General features: G+C 31.1%; 1 protein-coding gene across 1 annotated transcript in view; it reads left to right on the top strand.

Annotated features, from left to right (window-relative positions):
- The window catches only part of LOC131851783 (papilin-like), a 113290-nt gene that overhangs the window by 533 nt on the left and 92723 nt on the right, over positions 1–20034 (top strand). The window lies entirely within an intron of this gene.

The raw sequence follows: 20034 nt of genomic DNA, 5'->3' as shown, positions 1-20034 counted from the left end.
CCAAGTGGTCCAATGGAATTGCAGAAGTGTACTTAGCAAAAAAAGTGATTAAATTAATTTAATAAATAAATATCAACAACCCCTTGTTATTGCACTAACTGAAACTTTTCTTTAATAATATCTGTGAATGTGGAGAAGATGTGGGTGATTTAAATCACACTGTCTTTTCCTGTTCCTCTCACAATAGTACTATATTTATAGAGATGCTTTTACATATAATAAAAAAAATACGTAATATATCTGTTGATATTTTTGCCTTTTATGTTAAAACTTCCAATCTATGAACGATTCAATCTCTTTAAAAACGAGTGAAGAACCCTTTTCTATTATTATATTTTATTACCCAGCCTAAGTTTCAATAATTACGTCGACTTCGAACTATGCGTTTCTGAATATATAATGTGTTCACACAAAATCATCTAAATATTTAAATATATAAAAAGTAAGTGTTGTTGTTTGTCACAACATTTATTAGACACTAAAGTTTTCTCTATACAAAAACATATAATAAAATTTAATAGAAAATACAATATATGAAATAGGAAACTATATGGCCAGTACGTCAGCAACAGTAAGAATAATTTATTTTTTTACATGATTTCCATACCAACTTACATACTTTATACCGCAAGCGTCATATTGTTATTTGTGATGTTTGAGGTGTTATTTGCCTATCTCCATTAGATTGGTCCAATGAGAAACTAATTATAATTACTTTAATAATATTTGTATTTTCACTAAGTAGGTAATATATCTTAGGAATGATACTAATCGCTAAAAAGCATTGAACCAACTCGTAATGAAATTCATGTAAGTACGTGGTTTTGTTTATTAAGTTCAATATTATTGCGATTAATTTGCATCTACATATATAATAATACTTAACAATATAATACACAACAATATACTTATTGTTTATCAAAATATTCGAATGATTACCTTTGTAATTAAGGAAGCAATTATTTGAAATACTGATAAATTGCAATGAATAATTGATTAGGCGTTAAGTTCTTGAATTGAAAAGATACTCAACATAGTATAAATATTTGATTGGATTGAAAATGAACTTACAACGGAAAGGAATGATTTCAATAAAAAAGTATTTACAAATAAACTACAGGATTTACCAACTTTGGTTCCAAAAGCTTGTGGAAATTATTTGATGTTTTAAAATAAAATTGATTGAAAACTCATATTTGAAATGTAATAAGAAAATAACAGTTTCTACATTTGATTATTTCGAATAACTTTATTAAGTAACTTAATTTACAAATTAAATTTTTAAAGCGGTTACGTGTCAATAAACTTTACCAGCTTTAACTAACCGTTCTTAAAAGTCTTGCAAGATTATTAAATTGTTGTTTGCAATTTAGCAATACTGCACTTGCGATCAAAATCTTTCGCAAATTGGTGTATGTCAAGTTTCAAACAGGGCCAAAGAACTTGACCAGAGAAGGGTGCGGGCGGCAGAGGGGGCGGTCGTAAACCCGCGCACGAACAGGACTGGATATTCTGACAAAAAAAATAAAGAAAGAGGCGAGATTAAAACTAAGACTATTGTTCCTTTAACCCGCATCCCGCCGATTCGAACGTAGAATATCTATCTCGTTTGGTTCATGCATAAATTCATTCCCTCTTTTGTAGAAGGCTTGTATAATTAAACGCTTAGAAGGTTTAGATAAGAAATGAAAAGCCTCTTATTAATATGACAATCTAAATAGCATGCTTTTGCTGCGGAATAAGGTATTGTTTTCATTGTGCACACATTGTTTGTTTTTCATGTTTTTGCAAACAGTAGCGTTAGGATGTTGCGCACGCGATTTCTTTGAAATTTCGCTTTCAATTTGAGTTGGACTTGTTTGTTTTTTGTCGAGCGTCCCGTTCGGTGACTTTCTTTGAAGGATTTTGGTGTACACTATAACGCTAACGTTAAGATGTTTATGTATTTAGGTGTGTTCTTTTAAAAGTAATTCTTCATGATTTTACTTTACATTTACCGCCCAACCAATTATCTATTTTTTTATATCTAAGTATTATCTTTATATATGTTTATAAGTCTTTATTACTATGGCGGAATTTTGAAATCATGATTGAAAAGTAGCACAACATTATTGTAATATAACTATACATTTTAGACAAATAATAAACCAGATATTTAGTAATTAGCAGTAGTAGATCCAAGTTACTGTGTATTGTGTATTACTTTGTACCATCAGATGGGCTATTTGCTTGATCGCCACGGTGGTATAAAAATACGTAATGTAGGTGACTAATAAAAATATGAACAGACGATATTAAAAAAGTTATTGGCATTTTTAGTGCGAAACTATAGAAATCTAAACTGAATTTTAAAGGTGTCTGTGTTAACCTTAGAAATAGAAATAGTCTAGCCATAAATACAATACGACTGGACTGTACAGCTCGTAACACTTAAAACTTCATTTCGTAATATGCGGTGCACAAAATCGTCATCATAATAGACCGGTCATTCGCCTAAATGAAACGGTAACGGTCTCAAATTATGGTCACGTACAAATGGAGATGTCAATTTTATACAAGGCCTCAGTGACAATTCTGGATTTTACATACCAGATTCAGTTACTACGCGTCTTTATGATCTCTACACAGAATCTTATAATATAATTATATTTTATTGGAATTTAATAATTTTTTTCACATATTTTATGTGAACATAATGGCGAAATATTAATTAATTAAATCCACATAAATTATTATTATTAGTCCACTATTATTATTTACTATTTTATTTAATCTAATAATAATTTCCCATATAAAACTAAAGTTTTAATAGATTCCAGATAATAGGTATACATAAGTTACGATCTAGTATCTCTGAACAAAATAATACCGGTAGACGCGTTGACTGTTTCGCGCGCTATCTTGTCCGTCAAGACTGTCTGTAAGCACTAGATTTTAGTATTTACGTACCTCCTTCTCGTCATGCTGCTCTGGTACTTCTAGGTACAAACGAGATGTGGTCTAGACTTAATGACGTAACGGAGTCTTACAGAAATGCTGAGTATGTGTATTTATTTATTTATTATTTACTAGCTGCCCCGCGCAACTTCGTCTGCATCACACTTACTTAACGTTTATCACTATATTTCGCCCATTTTATATAATATATTTTTAAATGATAGCCTATATGTTATACTGATGCATAAGATATATTACTGTAAAGTTTTATCAAAATCCGTTCAGTAGTTTTTGGGTGGAAGCGTAGCAATAATCCATACTTACAAACTTTCGCGTTTCTAAAATTATTAAGATTAAGAAGACTGTATCAATTTTAAAAACCGCTAAATTCTTCTATTCATATTAAATATTGACTGATAGAAAATACTTCTAGAATAATTTCCGTGTACACAAATATGCATATTTGTTTACTTATAAGCACATTATGAAAGTGCATCGTCACAAAGATTGACTTGATTAAACCTTATTGACCAAATACAAAATCCGGAATTAATACAAAAAATAATGATAATTTACAATTATAACTTGTATATAGCCATTATATAAATATTACAATACGTTTATTAAAACCTAAATGTATATATAATATACTGATTATCTATTTAAATTATTTATGCTTAGAACATGAAGGAATTATATGGATTTCTCGTGTAACTTACACGAGATTACTTCATAATTAAGTTATAACATAAACCTGATTACATCGTGGATTTAATTTTAAAATACTGTAGCTACGTTAACTGGTTACTTGCTACTCACAGAATGTGTGGAATCTTAAAATCTTACATTTCTTTTGTAATATACTCGTACAGTAGTCGTTAATGTTTAAGTCTATCATCAAGTGAATAAACTACGGAATTCTGGGTATTAAAGATATCGGCCAAACATTTCGAGGATGTTTAGAATAAAAGCGGTAACTGTCTGTAATTTGTATCTACCTAGTTAGCACAAACAGATTCTAAAATAAACCTAAGTATATAAAAAATTGATTGTTTATCTTAATCTTTGTGTGCTTATTTTAGAATTTGCGTGGGTGCAGTACAGGAGGGGAATAAAATTAAACGATTATGTTGCAGGATTATTAACTACGACTTTCGCTTTATGACATAAAAGGTATTCTACTTTTTATCATAAATATACAATTTATCGTCACGTCATTTATTAATAACCTTTTAATTGTTTAGTGGTAATTAAATTAAAAGAACTATTATTAAGAACTTAATGAAATTTATTGTATTTCTGGCTGTTTATTACAATTTTTATAATGTTAATAATATGTATGGATAGAAAAGTAAGATGTGTAACTCGTTCATTTTCAAGTTCATTTTCTAATCAAACATACAGCAATATTTCTAGGTATATTAAAACTGTAAGTCGAGTTAAAAAATGAATTTATTTACTTTCTTATGTAATCAATTTCTGCGTTAACTTTTTATAAACTTCAAATAACAAAAATGAAATTATCATAAAATTTTATTATTATTATTATTTGAAGCAATAATAATTATTCTATCATAATTAAATAATAATGTCGATTGATATTTGATTGAGTGGGGAATGATAAAGTTGTAAGCATGCTAAATCTAAAAAGTTGAATGAAATCGATTGTCGTGGTTCAGTTTATGGATGACTATGGTAAATAAGGATTATTTTTAAACATATGTAGATTATATGGAGTTAAGTCCACGAGCGTACGTAGATACCTAATATAAACTCATAGAGTACAAAAACCCGCCGTGCACGCCGGGTCAAGGTTGCAGTAATGTTCCCGAATTCAACTGTTGCTGGGGAAAGTTACATGTAGGGTTACCAACGTTAAGAAATGTACACTTTATTGTACAGACACAAAAACATTTAAAATGACAGGATACAACGACCTTAAGAAATGAACTGTGCTATGGCGGACTTATCCCAAACCAGGGATTTCATCCAGTCTACTTTTCAATCTTATTTATTAGTTGTGTTTTTGCACTATATTATTTAACATAAATAAATGTTTTAACAATAATCATGAATATATTAATATAATTCAATAAATTCAAAATAAAAGGCGACTTTACTTGACTTTATTTGTATAGTTTATTACAATCTTAGGTTTTGTTAAATAGTTAAGTTATACCTACATAAATGTGAAAAGTTGAATAGTTCACAATATGAATTTAACATTGTATTATTATTGAACGAATGTATAATGATATAATTGTTATGATAAAAATTAATGGTACATATGTCTATATATCTTTTAAAAACACAAATTGTATGTTTGGCAATATCTTTATCAATTGTGAAATATGAACATCATTCAGAACTTGCTAAATAAGGGAAATACCATACAATTTTTTATCTTCAATACCTAAGCACCACGTGCAATAAATAAATAAAAAACATACCGAAAAATTGTTGAATCAGTTTGTGGTTTTTACATTTAGATTAATGCTAAAAAAAATAAGTAATACGTACTTCACTTAATAAGTATAGAGCTATAACAGTAAAGTTAAAAAACAATCACACGACAGCCCTATCGAGTCAGGGTGCGTGTGGGGTAACGCGTGGGCTTTAATGGTTATGTTTGTAGTCATCGGGTTGTTTATATTTTATAATACTTATAATTATCCAAATGGGAAACTTTTACTACTAAAAACATGATAGGTAAAGAGGTGGTAAATATATTATCATATTTTAAAACCTCGTACAATGAAATAGAAAAAGAACTGGCAGGTTAAGAATTACATAAAAAATCTAAAGTTCTTTTAAATGTAATAACAGCTACGACACTTGACAATTTAATTATTGTATGAAACTGTATTACCATTTTTATTTGAGAATAAAATTTCTACACAATAGGTTTTCATTTAAAGATTTTGAGTTTCAGACAGCGACAGCGACTTTGTTTATACTATGCAGTGATTAAAACTATATTTAGGAGTTATCTTCTTCACGGATCCTATATATATTTTCGTAAACAAGTCATGAGTTATCCCGGTAGGATAGTGAATTTTAAAAGATATGGGAAGTCTCGTGAAATTCAGGATGGTTGGTAACGCTACAGATAGCTCTATAGTTAAGTAAACAATGCACCGCATCGCGGAAACTGTTTCGCGGACTAGCCACGTTGTTAAGTGTTGCCAGTTGTAAATTTATGTGGACGCGCTTGTTAGCCGGCCAGAATGATGGTTGTTAATATTATTTGTGGTCGCAATTATAACGAGCTTAGATCATCTTTTGAGTTTTAGCTGGATGAATTTTTTTATAGTGTTATTTTACAATTACTTATATTGTAATAAATATCTACACTTCTGTGTTCTCTGTGGTTCTATTCATATGTATAAGTCATGCCATCGGTGGTCTAGTAGTTTAATACACTTCTATACATCCGATGGACATGCTTTCGATTCCTCGCACGGTACAAACATTTATATTCATAAGTATGATTGTTTGTCGCTAAAGTAAATTAATTATTAAATACTGGCTGCATCTCACAATTGATTGCGTAAAGTATTTCTTATGTTAGCCAGTAATATAAGGAATATTTTATGTGATAAACACATAATATATCTTTCTATAAATAAACATTCTTTTTAGTTTATTCAATACGAATAAACAGACATACAAAAAGTCAAATCTGTTCTCTTATATTGGAAACTAAGAAATAGAAACTAAAATTCATCCTCGTTAGGCAATCTACCTTCCTATTAAATAGAAATTTCGTTAACATTCTGCTTAGTAGTGAAAAGCTAACAAACAGACAGGCAGACACATTTTAGAATTCATAATATTACGTATGGATAATGTAAACACTTAATTTTATTAATATGCGATGACAACACCATCAGTAACACTTTCGGAGTGTTTTCTATATGAGATAGAGGCATGGGAACTATTTTGTCTATGTCTATGAAGGCATGAGCAGCCGGGGCGCACGTGTGTCGCCCGAGGGGGTGGACATATGCACTTCCAGGGCTGCCACACACAACCACACAGGAAAAATAAGTGATTTTTAATATTAACCTATAAACCTGCGGTTTCACTCGCGTTAAATTTATAGCCTATGTGTTATTCTGATGGTTAAGCTATATAATTGTAAAGTTTCAATAAGATCTATCAGTAATTTTTGCGTGAAAGACTAACTAACTTCCGCTTTAATTATATTAGTAAGCACATCGCTTTAGTTGATATGTTCGCCGGTTCGTTTCCTCGCACGATACAAACATTTCAATTTCACGAAACAAGAGTGTAGATAAAGTTTTTGTTATAATAATACAATATAATACTTTTTTTAATGATCTCTTGTGAAATGCTTTGTCAATGTCTTGATACTGTGAACTCAACGTTACTCTTTTATACGATATATAAAGTTAAACAACGTATGTTTAAAAAAGCAGACAAGTTTCCTGCTCATGCTTGTGTTGAATATCCTTTCCGAATATATGGTAGAATCAATAAAATCAGTATGGAGAATGTAACAATGATATGGTAAGAAAGGGAGTAAATAACGAGATGACTACGACCAGGGATGAATGGAAGAGAAAACATATTACGCCGACCCCAAATAAATGGAATAAGGAGGAATGTGATGATGATGATGATGGAGGATGTAACGAGATGTAATAATACATGTAAATTCGTGACAACCCTGCATATCCGACAATGCAACGCTAAATCACCCGCAGAGAGCAAAGCGTTTGTCACGCCGATATGCGTTTATGACAAGCCATTCACATTTTCCTAGGCTATACTAAGTCAAAGTGGCGATAAAACTACAAATACCAGAGCGAGTAATATTTTCAATTGTTTTTTAAATTTCCTAATGTGATATTTTATGTAACTGGAATACGTACCTAATGTACTTGATTCTTTGAAAATTAATGTCTAAAAGGGATTATCATTTTTTTATTGCTTATATTTTTTATAATAACTATCATCATCTTCTACTTCTTCCTTATCCCATTTATTTGGGGTTTTATATAATATTTTATAATAGTACTAGCTGTGCCCGTGGTTTCACCCGCATGAAATTTGTAGCCTATATGTTATTCTGATATATAAGCTATATTACTGTAAAATTTCATCAAAATCCATTCAGTAGTTTTTGCGTGAAAGAGTAACAAACTTCCATCCATACTCACAAACTTTCGCATTTATAATATTATATTATATTATAATATAATTTATAAGTTATATAATAATTATATTGTTTTATATATGACATTAGTCAGTAAAATATGTGTGACTAAATCGGTGCTCTTTTAGTTCGTCTCATCATTGATCTTCTTCCTTTATATGCTATATAAGACTAGATATAATATATCGTAAATAAAATACCATTATAAACTGTAATGACTTTAAATTAAATAAGTGGTCACGCAATGCTGTGGAATGGTCTTTAACGATCAAAGGGCCTATCTTTTTACATTAAGGGCTTAAGTAGTTAATCTTGCTGATGCAGGCTATAAATAAAATAAATAGTTTCACCTGTTTAAAGGGCGCGGTGGTGGCCAATTTAATTTTATCACACTCACGGCGAGATGCTCGCCGCTATATCGTGGGTACAGGATCTCCTTCGCTTTTATCCTTGTATTTTATGCCGCCTTGGTACATTTTACACGATATTTACAAGGTCCTTTGGGAGTCAGTTGCTATGGAAACGGGAATTATTTTGAAGGTCCCAGAATGCAAGGTTTAAATATTTACAAGATTAAAAGATACGTAACTAACTAGTTATCTCTTGGTCCAAAATACTATTATAGCAATACACTTATAATTTAAATCGAGTTTAAATTGTGGCGCTAGATAGCATGTTGTAAGTAACACCACAAAATACCTAGTAATGTGTAAGTACTCATAAAATCACGAGTATTTGACAAAAGCCGAGTATCATTTTACATAGGTCTTACTCAATTTATTTTAGAACACTATTTGTTACAATTAATTTATAGTACGTATAAATGGTCTGTTAAATTTTGTCTATTATGTATATATAGTTTATAAAAAACAGGAGTTATTGAGGAATAGTCTATAATTAATACTTTTACTGTTATAAGACCTAACGGTTCTATATATTTTGTAAGCCCTCTACCAAATCACCGAATATTCTACCCTAACGATGTAAGTTACATTGGAGTAAGTTAGCTCTCATGTGTCTATGGTTCTCAAAATAGACAACTGATTATTATTTTTGTTATTTTAGTTTTTTGTAACTTTTTTTGTTACATGCTGTAAATATCAGTGTGTTGTAATGTAGCTATAACTATAAGATTTTTTTCAATTTTGATCATCGACGAATCGACGATCGACGAATGGCGGTCCTCTACCGTGCGTTTTTCAAGAAACTTTTTATCACATACAGCCACATTATGAAATCACCTCCCGGCAATGGAACTATTATCATTGAATATTTGTGAACCGATACGATATTGAAAACTTCAAGAAAGTTATTCCGTCTTAAAAATCCCCTGGTTTTGCGGGTGCTTATGGGCAGTTGTAATCACTTACATTAGGTCAGCCGCAAGCTCGTTAGTCCTCTATGGTGTAAAAAAATATATGCAAGTATACAACAGCGCGCCAACTAGACGTGTCAGTAGTTACATACAGTCCATTGTCGAGCGACGCGACAAACACATAAAATCCGATATTTTATGATGTCTAGTAATGCTTCCTAGTTGACGTAAATGCTGGATGGTTTGCGTCTGAGGAAGGTTGTGCAGACTATTCTAAAACTGCATTGTCATATGTTTTATAATACACACTATACAATACTAGGTATGCCAACTGGTTTCATCCGCAGTCTAATTTATAAAAGTAATCTAATTTATAAAAATGTTACATACAACTTTGTCGCCAGAGTTCCATCGTGATGCCATAGGTGTATCTTTATGAAAAATTTCATTAAGAATCTGTTCAGACGTTTAGTCATGAAAAGGTAACAAATAGACAGCGAGACCCACTTTAGAATTTGTAATATGAATATAAAGAGTGGGTGGTTAAAAATGTGTACTAATAACCCCATTGCTAGCAACGTACCGACCTCCACGCGTTCAGCCAGGATACCATCTTGACAAATCCCTGGTGAATTTACCACGATAAGCTAAACGACCTGACCTCAGGCTCATCTTATTATCTGCTCATCTGGTGCCCCGCCAGTGTAAACCGTTAGTGCTATTATATTGTTATCAATTAAAACAATGCCTATACATTACTTCTATACATAAGTATAGATTTATTATAGATAGCTTCAGCTTTCGGTTCGAAGCCACCACGATCCCTTTGTTACTTTGTACTTCGATTTTGTTTATCGGACTTTTTTTTATTAGGAGCCAAGCGCTCCTAAAGGTTGTAGCATGCTCTATACTAATTTCTAAATGTATGTTTATCTGTTTGATCTGTAAATTTGATACAAAAATAGTCTGTATTACGAAAACGAACATAGGCGGTTATTTTTTATCTCAAAAATTAGGCTAACGTGAAAGAGCTTGTAGTATGTAATCTTCTAATCTTATAGTATAATTATACAAATATGTCTGAATGTCCGCTTGCCTTTTCTTGATTAAAGGACTGAACGAATTTCAATGAAATTTAACATAAGGATGGACTGTATGACGACGACCGACATAGACTTGTATCACAAAATAAAGCAGACAAAGAGGCGTATACCATGAATAATTCGTTAAATAAAAATAGGCTATTAAATGCAAAAAAAGGTTTCTCCAAAGCCTACTATTACATTAAAAGTACAAAAAAAACATAAAAAGTTGGTATTTTTACTATTACATTAAAGTGACGGAACAAGCTAATCTCTGCAAGATTAGGTTGTTCCGTTTGAATTTATAAACAAAATTAATACCTAATCACTTTATCTGCGACGGGAATGAATCATTAATGTAATAGTAAAAATCCAAATTAAACCATATAGAATAATTTGTGTATTAGTTGTATTACCAATGGCAAATTATATATCGACTCCTAAACTACAGAATCAATTGTAAATTTGATTTGCACATTGTGTGCAATTTGATCCAGCTTGAAAGATTATAAGATGTAAGCTAACATCTCAATTTATGGTCGCAATATTATTTTATTCAAGAATCTTAGCCACAACGACGCGGGGCCTTGTCTGCTAGTATAATAAAAATAGTTCTAGCTTGACACTTTCTTGGATTCCAATCCCAAATAGGAATAAGTATATAAAAACCACCTCAGAACAACTTAGTCCTCTTCGATCCCTCGTTCTTTTGCAGATTTGGAGTGCCATCCACGCTCGCTATCCATCGGCGAAGCCAGCTGCGGTCACCAGCAGTAGTAGTTCGAAAAAAGGGCATCTTGCTAAAGCTCTATTCACACAATTATATATTTTTTTAATTTATTTATTATTAAAATTGTCGATATTTTGGTGAAATACTTGACATGTCCATATTTCCCTGGTAATATTTGAATCCAACTTTTCGAATTATTTCGTTTTTTATCGGTGATTTCTGCACCTGTAAAGAAAATTCGTCTGCAAATTTCTATTACATCTAATGAGGTTACTTTATAACAGTTGTAAACCGTGATATCTTTATTATATCACTTATCCTAATAAGTAAGCTTGAAGTCTGCTATTACTGTAAAGCGGAAATTATATATTAATATGATTTCTCTATTTAAGTGTTATAAATAAATACAGCGGTAATGACGGCAATTGCCTTCGCTAGCTTTCGTGTTTAGTATACATTATTAACATAGTTTATTGATACGGATCTAACTATTTTAATATCGCACATCTCTCTCCACCTAAATTACCCACTTATTAATATTTGTACCAATCGTTTTGCATCATCTTTCCTTACGCGAACAGCTAAGGAGTGGATCTCTCCAGAATTCCAGCGTCTGTGTTTCCTGCCTCTTAAAAAGACCATTGGCTGAAAGGCCCAATGTTGTCACAGACTCAAGAGTGAATACGTGCTATTTGTGCTTGCGTGTAACAGCAGAGCAGCAGCAGGTCTAAGCAGACCAACATCATTTAACATCAGGTGCGATTGCTGACAAACGCGTTTAAATCTTGAAAAAAAAATCACCAGTTCTAATTAATTTTTATTTTTCATACCATTATCAAAGGTATAAACAAAAAAACAGTTCATACAAGAACAGAGCAGAAATTACAATATACAAAATACATTGATTTTCATTCACTAATATGCGAAGGACGTATTAGATTCAACTGAGGTGATATTCTAGCTGACCTTTTTGGAGTCCAGACGATCTAAGACGACTGGATATTGTGATGACGCAATCTTTAAAATTTCTGGTACTGGGAATAAAGCCTAAGAACAACAATTAAAAAACTATTATCTCTGACTTTATGGCAACTGAAGTATGACTATACTCACTTCACTTCACATATACGTCAGATTAGATTTTTTTCTTTTTTGGTCAAACAAAGAAATTCACATGAAAATAAATATTACTCTGTCATAGTTTTACGAATCATAATTAAATAGGCCGAACAGGAAGAAATATAACATGTTAAAGCTATCATTGAAATGGAGTAAATCTTGTTACAATCGTAACAAAAAAAACTACATAACATTACTAGACATTCATGATAACAATGAAAGTTACATAAGTCGCCGTCAAAACAAAATTCGCGCGCTACGAAAACAATATCGAATATCTACGGCAAAGTTTTTCGCGCTTTCCCAGATTTTCCCAAGCTGTTATTGATTTATCTTGCATCTCATTCGCTCGTATGTTACCGAATACCTCTTATATTATTATGTTCGCCTGGTAGTTGCCGGGCGTTGAAGCACCGCACGCCCGCACCGCGCACACATGCGCAATGCAACCGTATCCGTACACCAATCCTATGCGACTAATTCACACATGTCGGCTGCAAGATAATAAACCAATAGAACACAAACGACGGACTTTATAAGTGATGACAGCATTTTGATAAGAGCTCAACGATAAAAATGATACGCAAAAATTTAGCGATCGAAATATCCAGTTTCCTAAATAATAAAATTAGTTGTTTATGTTAATAAATATAAGGATTTGGTAATCATATATTCAAGGAATCATCCCCTTATAGGGACTGTTGCACTACTTGCAAAGAAATTAGTTTTGACTACATTACAAGTATTACATAATTAATAAGTAACTATAAGACATAGGTTCTTGTTTGTAATCAGTTAATATCATTTGCATCCTTTTCATTAAATAGCATTTAGTGAACCTAACTGTACTTTTTGTACAAATTAATTATATAAATTATAATATTTATTTATTTTTATAAAATAGGACAAACATTATGACAATATAACATACACATAGGTATACTCGTATATATACAAAACTTAAGTATATATACGAGTATACCTATGTATAACTTATAATAATACACCAGTACAAAACTCTAAGAAGGATACATAAATCATTTCTTGGTCTATTCAGACAAAAAAGTTAAAATGTCACTCATCATAAGAACAAAAACATTCTCGGTCAAATCGGGTACCCGACAGTTTTTGTGGTTTCCTATAAGTAGAGTTATGAATACCAGGAGTGACCACAACTAATAATAATATAACACTATGTAATCCTCTTATCTGTGGTAACAGTAGTAAGAACCGCAGACATTGATTGATTAGTGTAATCAGGCGAATATTGTTTAAAGTGAACAATAGTGACAAGAAAGTTGCATAACTCTCTGTTAACAATGACACTACCTATCAACTAAAATCATTTGGCAAATATAAAAGGATCACTTCAGAACGGTTTTACTTATTTGCCAAACATTTTTTTAATGTGTTTTTTATTATTGGGAAAGATCTGGATTAAAAGAAATTTTAGAAAGAATATACAGAAAGATAAAAACTTTGGATATAAAAAAAAAGTATTAAGTCAAATTATTCTTTTTGTCTTTTAAATAGGTTAGATTTGGTATCAAAATATATTTGGAAAAACTGAACTGACAAACTCACTTTCAGATTCTTTATTGTTCTAGCTATTATATACTTTCGTTACCGAATAATCGATTCAATAGTTTTTTCTGAAGAAATGGTGATTTAGTCGCATTTTATTAATCTCTAGATTTTTTTGTGAAGCACGAATATTATATGTGTAATTGGAAATAGTTTTAAGTTTTGTACGGTTAGGTGTAGATACACACCTAACCGTACAAAACTTAAAACTATTAACTGAAAAATTAACAGACGTAAAGATCTTACAGAAAATGTATCTTCGAAGCATATTCTTCAAAATTTAAAACTTTGTACAATAAAAGAATAACTTAACCTCAAAAAGTAAATTGTAACTACTAATAATGGAACTTGAACTGCCACGTACCTATTCATTCTCGGTCCTCAGCGCCGCGCCGCGCCGCGGCGACAAGAGAGCTCGACTTGTAGAGACATCATTTCCATTTCGTCGTTTAGAAACTTCAGTCGATTTATGTTGTCTTGGTACTCGAGGTGACAATTTTCGTTAGGTAATAATTGTGAAAATAAAAAAACTACAAAAGATATTTGTTGCATTTTTTATTCATTCTTGACCTATATCTGCTATCAATCGGTAGGTAGCAAAAAATAGTTATAATACGGTAGGGCAAAATATTATTAAAAAAAAATTTTACGTTCATAAACGCGGCGAAAATGTCCTACATGAATAAATGTTCATTCATTTGATTTGATTGATATCTATTATTATAGATCATATAATCTAGTAACTATTTTTACTGTTCTGTCTATTTATTCTGATGAAGTAATGCGGGAAAATGCCTAAGATAACAGTATAAAATTAAGTTGATTTTTCTTTTAAAAGCTGTACGTACAATTATAGATTTTCATCTGAAACACGTGGCTCCTACATCGTATGACATGAAGTTGCGAAGATATAACCTACGAGTAGGTATGTCGAATGATGAGATGTATGGTCGAATAATTTTACAAAATATTCACGATGTATTACGAATATGGACGGTTCCACGATTTTAATTTCAGGTAACAAGTGAACATCGTCACGGGCACAGTTAGTTTTATTTACACAGTTAGTAGTTATATTTATACGTATCATACAATACTAAAATTTGCTGATACAAAGTTGTTAAAATAAAATCAGTGAAGGGCGAGTCAAATTCGCTCACCGTACGTTTTTTTATTATTTTATGATAAGTTAAACATTGTGAGCGGGAACAAAAAAAAATAGATTTATCGATTTTGAAATGTTGGACCTAGATGTCCCTCTTGTGCAAGATTCTAAAATTCTTTACTCAGATTATTCTTTTCCATTATTTGATTGAGATAACAGTATCTTAATAATCAATTTTAAAATTTAAATGTTTTCTCAATAGTGTTACGACAAACAGTCGGACAGAGTAGCATCAGATGGTTTCGTATGTTTGGAACGAATGTTTACGAAACCCTAATACTGCTATGCAGTCACGTCCTTTGACTCATATCCTGGGCCAGACTTGCCGCCTGCCAGACAACCGTTGACCATTATAAACTTTATGATGAAGGACCCACCAAAACAAGTTGGCCATTGTTCTAACCATAATTGTATTTCCGTCGAAAAAAATGACACAGTTTGTAGGCAAATATGTTGCATATCAAAATACTATTAACATTACACGCGACATTTCCTTACATGACGTCATTTTCATGTACTACGATAGATAAAGTATATAAAGAGAAGTTAATATAAACTTGAAATTATGTTAGTAGTGATCCACGACCTATGCTGCGACATAGCGTGGGATTCAGTTATAGCTAATGAATGGATAAAGTCCAGTCACATACTCATATTTGAAGAATACTATATATAATAATAGTAATACATCCTTTTTTCCCAAGGTTGGGGTTACATTATACGCTTTTTGGTATAGGCCTCCTCCGGCCTACGGAAGACAGAGTTCAATGGAGAGACCATTGAACTCTGTCTTCCGCAACCCTATTCCAGAACAGTTGATGTCGTTTTTCCAACGTCTTGTCTTCTAGTCCCATCTCTAGGATACCAAAGAATCACCTGCTTGCTCTATATAATTTATATATGTAGGTACTATATATGTGTTTATATAATATATACTTACATCCTATACAGGCGAAATGAGAAATTTCTTCTAGAAATCAGTTCAAAAGTATCCTATACTAATTATATTTATAAATAAATATATACTTAAGTTGCACGCATTACAAATATTGCAACTAGAATATTCTCTGTACTTCTTTAAAAAAATTTCTCATATAATATGATTAAATATCGTCTGCAAATTCTAAATGTTGTTTCAGAGTTGTGTGTTGATGCCCTATAAAGTAGCGCTATATCTAAACAGGGTCGAATGTATAAGAGCTTTTTATGTCCATCTGTCAAAACAGGCGCACCATAATAGGTTGGTATTGCGCAAACTAGAGAGAGAACAACTCTGAAAATGTTCACCTAAATTCTTTCCCGTTTCGTAAACGGCTCTAAACGTTGTAATTGTTTTCGAACACACGGGGAACAGAAAGAGGCCGAAGTACACGAAGTTATGCTAGTTAGTGTGAGTTAAGTTGGATTTAATTGAGCGACAATACTTTCTTTTCGGAGTTTATGGCACCTGTCGGTAAAATACGGTATGTCTGATGTCGAACTTGGTGTTGCTCAATTCTCGGAGATGATGGTCTTGGATCTTATAATAAGCTTACAGTAATTGGCGTTCAGATTATCGTAATATTAATTTAAATATTATGTAATATAATGTAGTTAGCACAAATTACATTATTATAACTTAAAAATGTGTTAAATGTACTTAAAAAATAATTATTGTATCTTAAAGGTCGAACTACCTGTTTGGTATTCCATTTAATTTTATACTTTTACAGATTGAGTACTAAAAACACGTGAAATCCACAAATAAACGTCAGTTGTATCGACAACGCTTTAAAAAGAATTGAATTTATAGCTATGGATTGTAATTTACTAAAAAATCTAATCGCTAATAGTAAGTTTGCATGTTCGATACACTGTTCCTAATATGAATAATATCTGGCCATTATAATAATATTAAATAAAAAATTAAATATACGGAAATAACTTTGCAATGATTTTTCCATTGTTTTCAAAAAAGTTAATGAAAAATACATAAATTTACCTTATTTTTTGCAGTATCGTTTAAAGCAAAAAATTTATAATGATAAATGATATAAAAATTGATATATAAGCAAATTCTCGTAAATATCTCGACACAAGCCCGCAGCAGTTTAGTGAAGTAATTTACATGATGTTTGATAATAAATTTTGTACTGCAATAAAACAAGCATGTGTGCATACAACGAGCTTAAATATTGATGCAAGCGTGAACCGGTTTTCCTTACGATTTTTCGAAATACATTGCACTTCCTCCCAAGCGTCAAAGCAAACGGAAGACTGCACACGCGGTTATATATAGAATAATGAATACCGCCAAACATCATTCTTAATCAGTGTATGCGTTAAAATGGTATTATTAATGTGTTCTAGATCTGGTACAACGGGAAATGCTGCTTTGAATTCATTCATTTTACTTTTTATTATTTTACTTCTTACTAATATTATAAACGCGAAACATTGTGAGTAAAAACTATAGAATAGATTTTGACGAAACTTTATAGTAACATAGCATTACAATAACATATAGGCTATTATATAAATTGAGCGAAATATAATGATAAATGTGAAGAAAAGAAGTATGGATCATAATTAAATTTGACGTGAATATAGACTATATTATTAGGATGGATATAGACAATCTTTTATTTAAAAAAATCTATTTGTAAAAGAGAGATAAAGTAAAAGTTTGTGCAGACAAAATAGTTGGCAACGGAGGTAAGCTCGTTACGAATAAAATGGCCTACCTATATCAGTCATTATCTAAGCTCGTTTGTTATAGAAAATTATATAATGTAAATCTTTCTACAAACACCACAAAATAACCATTTTTAATCTCAAAGGATAAAACACTAAAATAGATACACTGAGATATAATATGGTGTCACCATATTATATCTCAGTGTATCTATACTTATCTATACGCTCCGTGGCATGTCTGTGTTTCCATTAGATTTATTATTAGTCTCCTACAAAGATTAATGAAACTTTAGGCACGGGTCATGCTTTCACTGGCGACCCTGCCTCTATCCTGTATGTAGAATATTACTAAATAACCAGCTTTGTATCTCTACTATTAATTACGAAAGGTTTACAAGCGTGTGAGTTGATATTTCAAAGCTTTAGACATAAAAAAACATTATAAACAAAGTAAATAAAATTTTACAGATTAAGATTGTATTAATATTGTTAATATGCAAAATTGAAATTACATATTGTAAAGAGGTTATATGCGTTTAATTCTTACTTCATATTTGTTAAAAAAAAACAAGTAACCGACATGTGATAGACAGAAGACTATACAATTATAAGATAGGGGTATTGTAACATAAAATTGATATTTTGAACATATTATAATATACATTTTAAGTGGTTAAATTATATACGGTCGAAGTGGATGCGAGAGGTATACTAGCGAAATTTCTCTACAATCTTCTCTAATCCTAAAACCTGCATCTAAAGCTACACTAACAGGCTTTTACAAGATTTGGCTGGGCAGGAAGAGAAACGCCAGTTGTAAAGGTGAGTGTTGACGTAAGTCGAGAAGGGCGCCTTAAACTACACACGGATCATAAATCCCAGGAACTGCTCGGAATTTCCCTCTGTGCTAGACGATGAACTCTGCTCCCGAACGGAGAATCCATGTTATGCTTATATATGTTAAGAAGTTCGTCTCTTCTTCTATCCTCAGCAGTTACATTTCCACATAATATGAGCCTCAGCTTTGCACGGATGCATTCCAAATCTTTCAACTTCTCAGCTCGTTCAATACCATAACATGCATATATTATACATATAAAACTTTCTTATGAATCACTCTATCTATTTCTAAAAATTGCATTAAAATCCGTTGCGTAATTAAATATAAGCGAACAGATAGCGACTTTGTTTGTTTATAAAGATTAATTTATTTTTGAGATTGTGTGTTTATATTTTAACATGAAGTCCAATAATGCTCATTAGAATGATACCAATTTTTATTATATTAGTATCTATAACTACTGATTAAATTAACACACATATTTAATCAAGTGTTATTTTATTTTAACAAGCATGTATTTGAAACTAATCTTCAATTAATTTTCTCTATTCTATTTAAATATAATTTATTACTAGATCACTAATAAGTAAACGGTATACTACAATTTAAATATCATGAAACTAAATGAAAATGATGAGACAAATAGCATTTTCTATGACCTACATCCAGACAAATAGATGTTCAACAAATATTGAAACATTTGTGTTTGTTGAACCATAGAACAAAATAATAAACAGAGTAATATAACTGTTGTTATTAGAACTAATAACTAGTAGTATATGCATGTCTTTCTCACGCCCTATAGACCTAGATAATAATGTAATAGTAGTATTTTTTTTATCAATAAATAGAATAGCGAATGCTTAAGTCCATACAGCTAAATTATCTCTAGGATATTGGTTTATTGGCGTTTTCGGTAAAACTATAAAAAAGAAATTAAGAACCTATATTGTCATTTTTGAGAGTTTAGCTGTTATACACCCGCACTGTTTCACTGTCATATCTGACCTTCAAGATGGACACGCTTATTATCCAAAAAATAATCAATAGTCCATTTAAAAATAATCAATCCTCCATTTTAATTCACAAGGAAAGTAACAATTAATTTTTCTTTATCGTATTGGATGTTTCAACAGTATTTACAAGTATTCTGAAATAGTACTTGGTCAAAGAGGTCATTTTTAAATTATACCTTTTATATTAACAAGTTTTATTAAATATATACATATATATTATGTATATTCCGACAGAGCAGGACACTGTCACAACATAAGAGTTTTATAAGATCTTTATGCTTCGTAACGAAGTAAATTAAATGATCATTTATTTTTTTATTCACATACTCTTTATTACACCAGATATATTACACCATATAATTAACAAAATAATAGGGTTCAAAAGGC

This window comes from Achroia grisella, unplaced genomic scaffold (genome assembly GCF_030625045.1).
Source record: "Achroia grisella isolate CSIRO2021 unplaced genomic scaffold, CSIRO_AGI_Agris_v1 utg807, whole genome shotgun sequence".
Lineage (NCBI taxonomy): Eukaryota > Metazoa > Arthropoda > Insecta > Lepidoptera > Pyralidae > Achroia > Achroia grisella.
The sequence above is the reverse complement of the archived record's forward strand: the minus strand, read 5'-3'. Positions and strand labels throughout refer to the sequence as shown.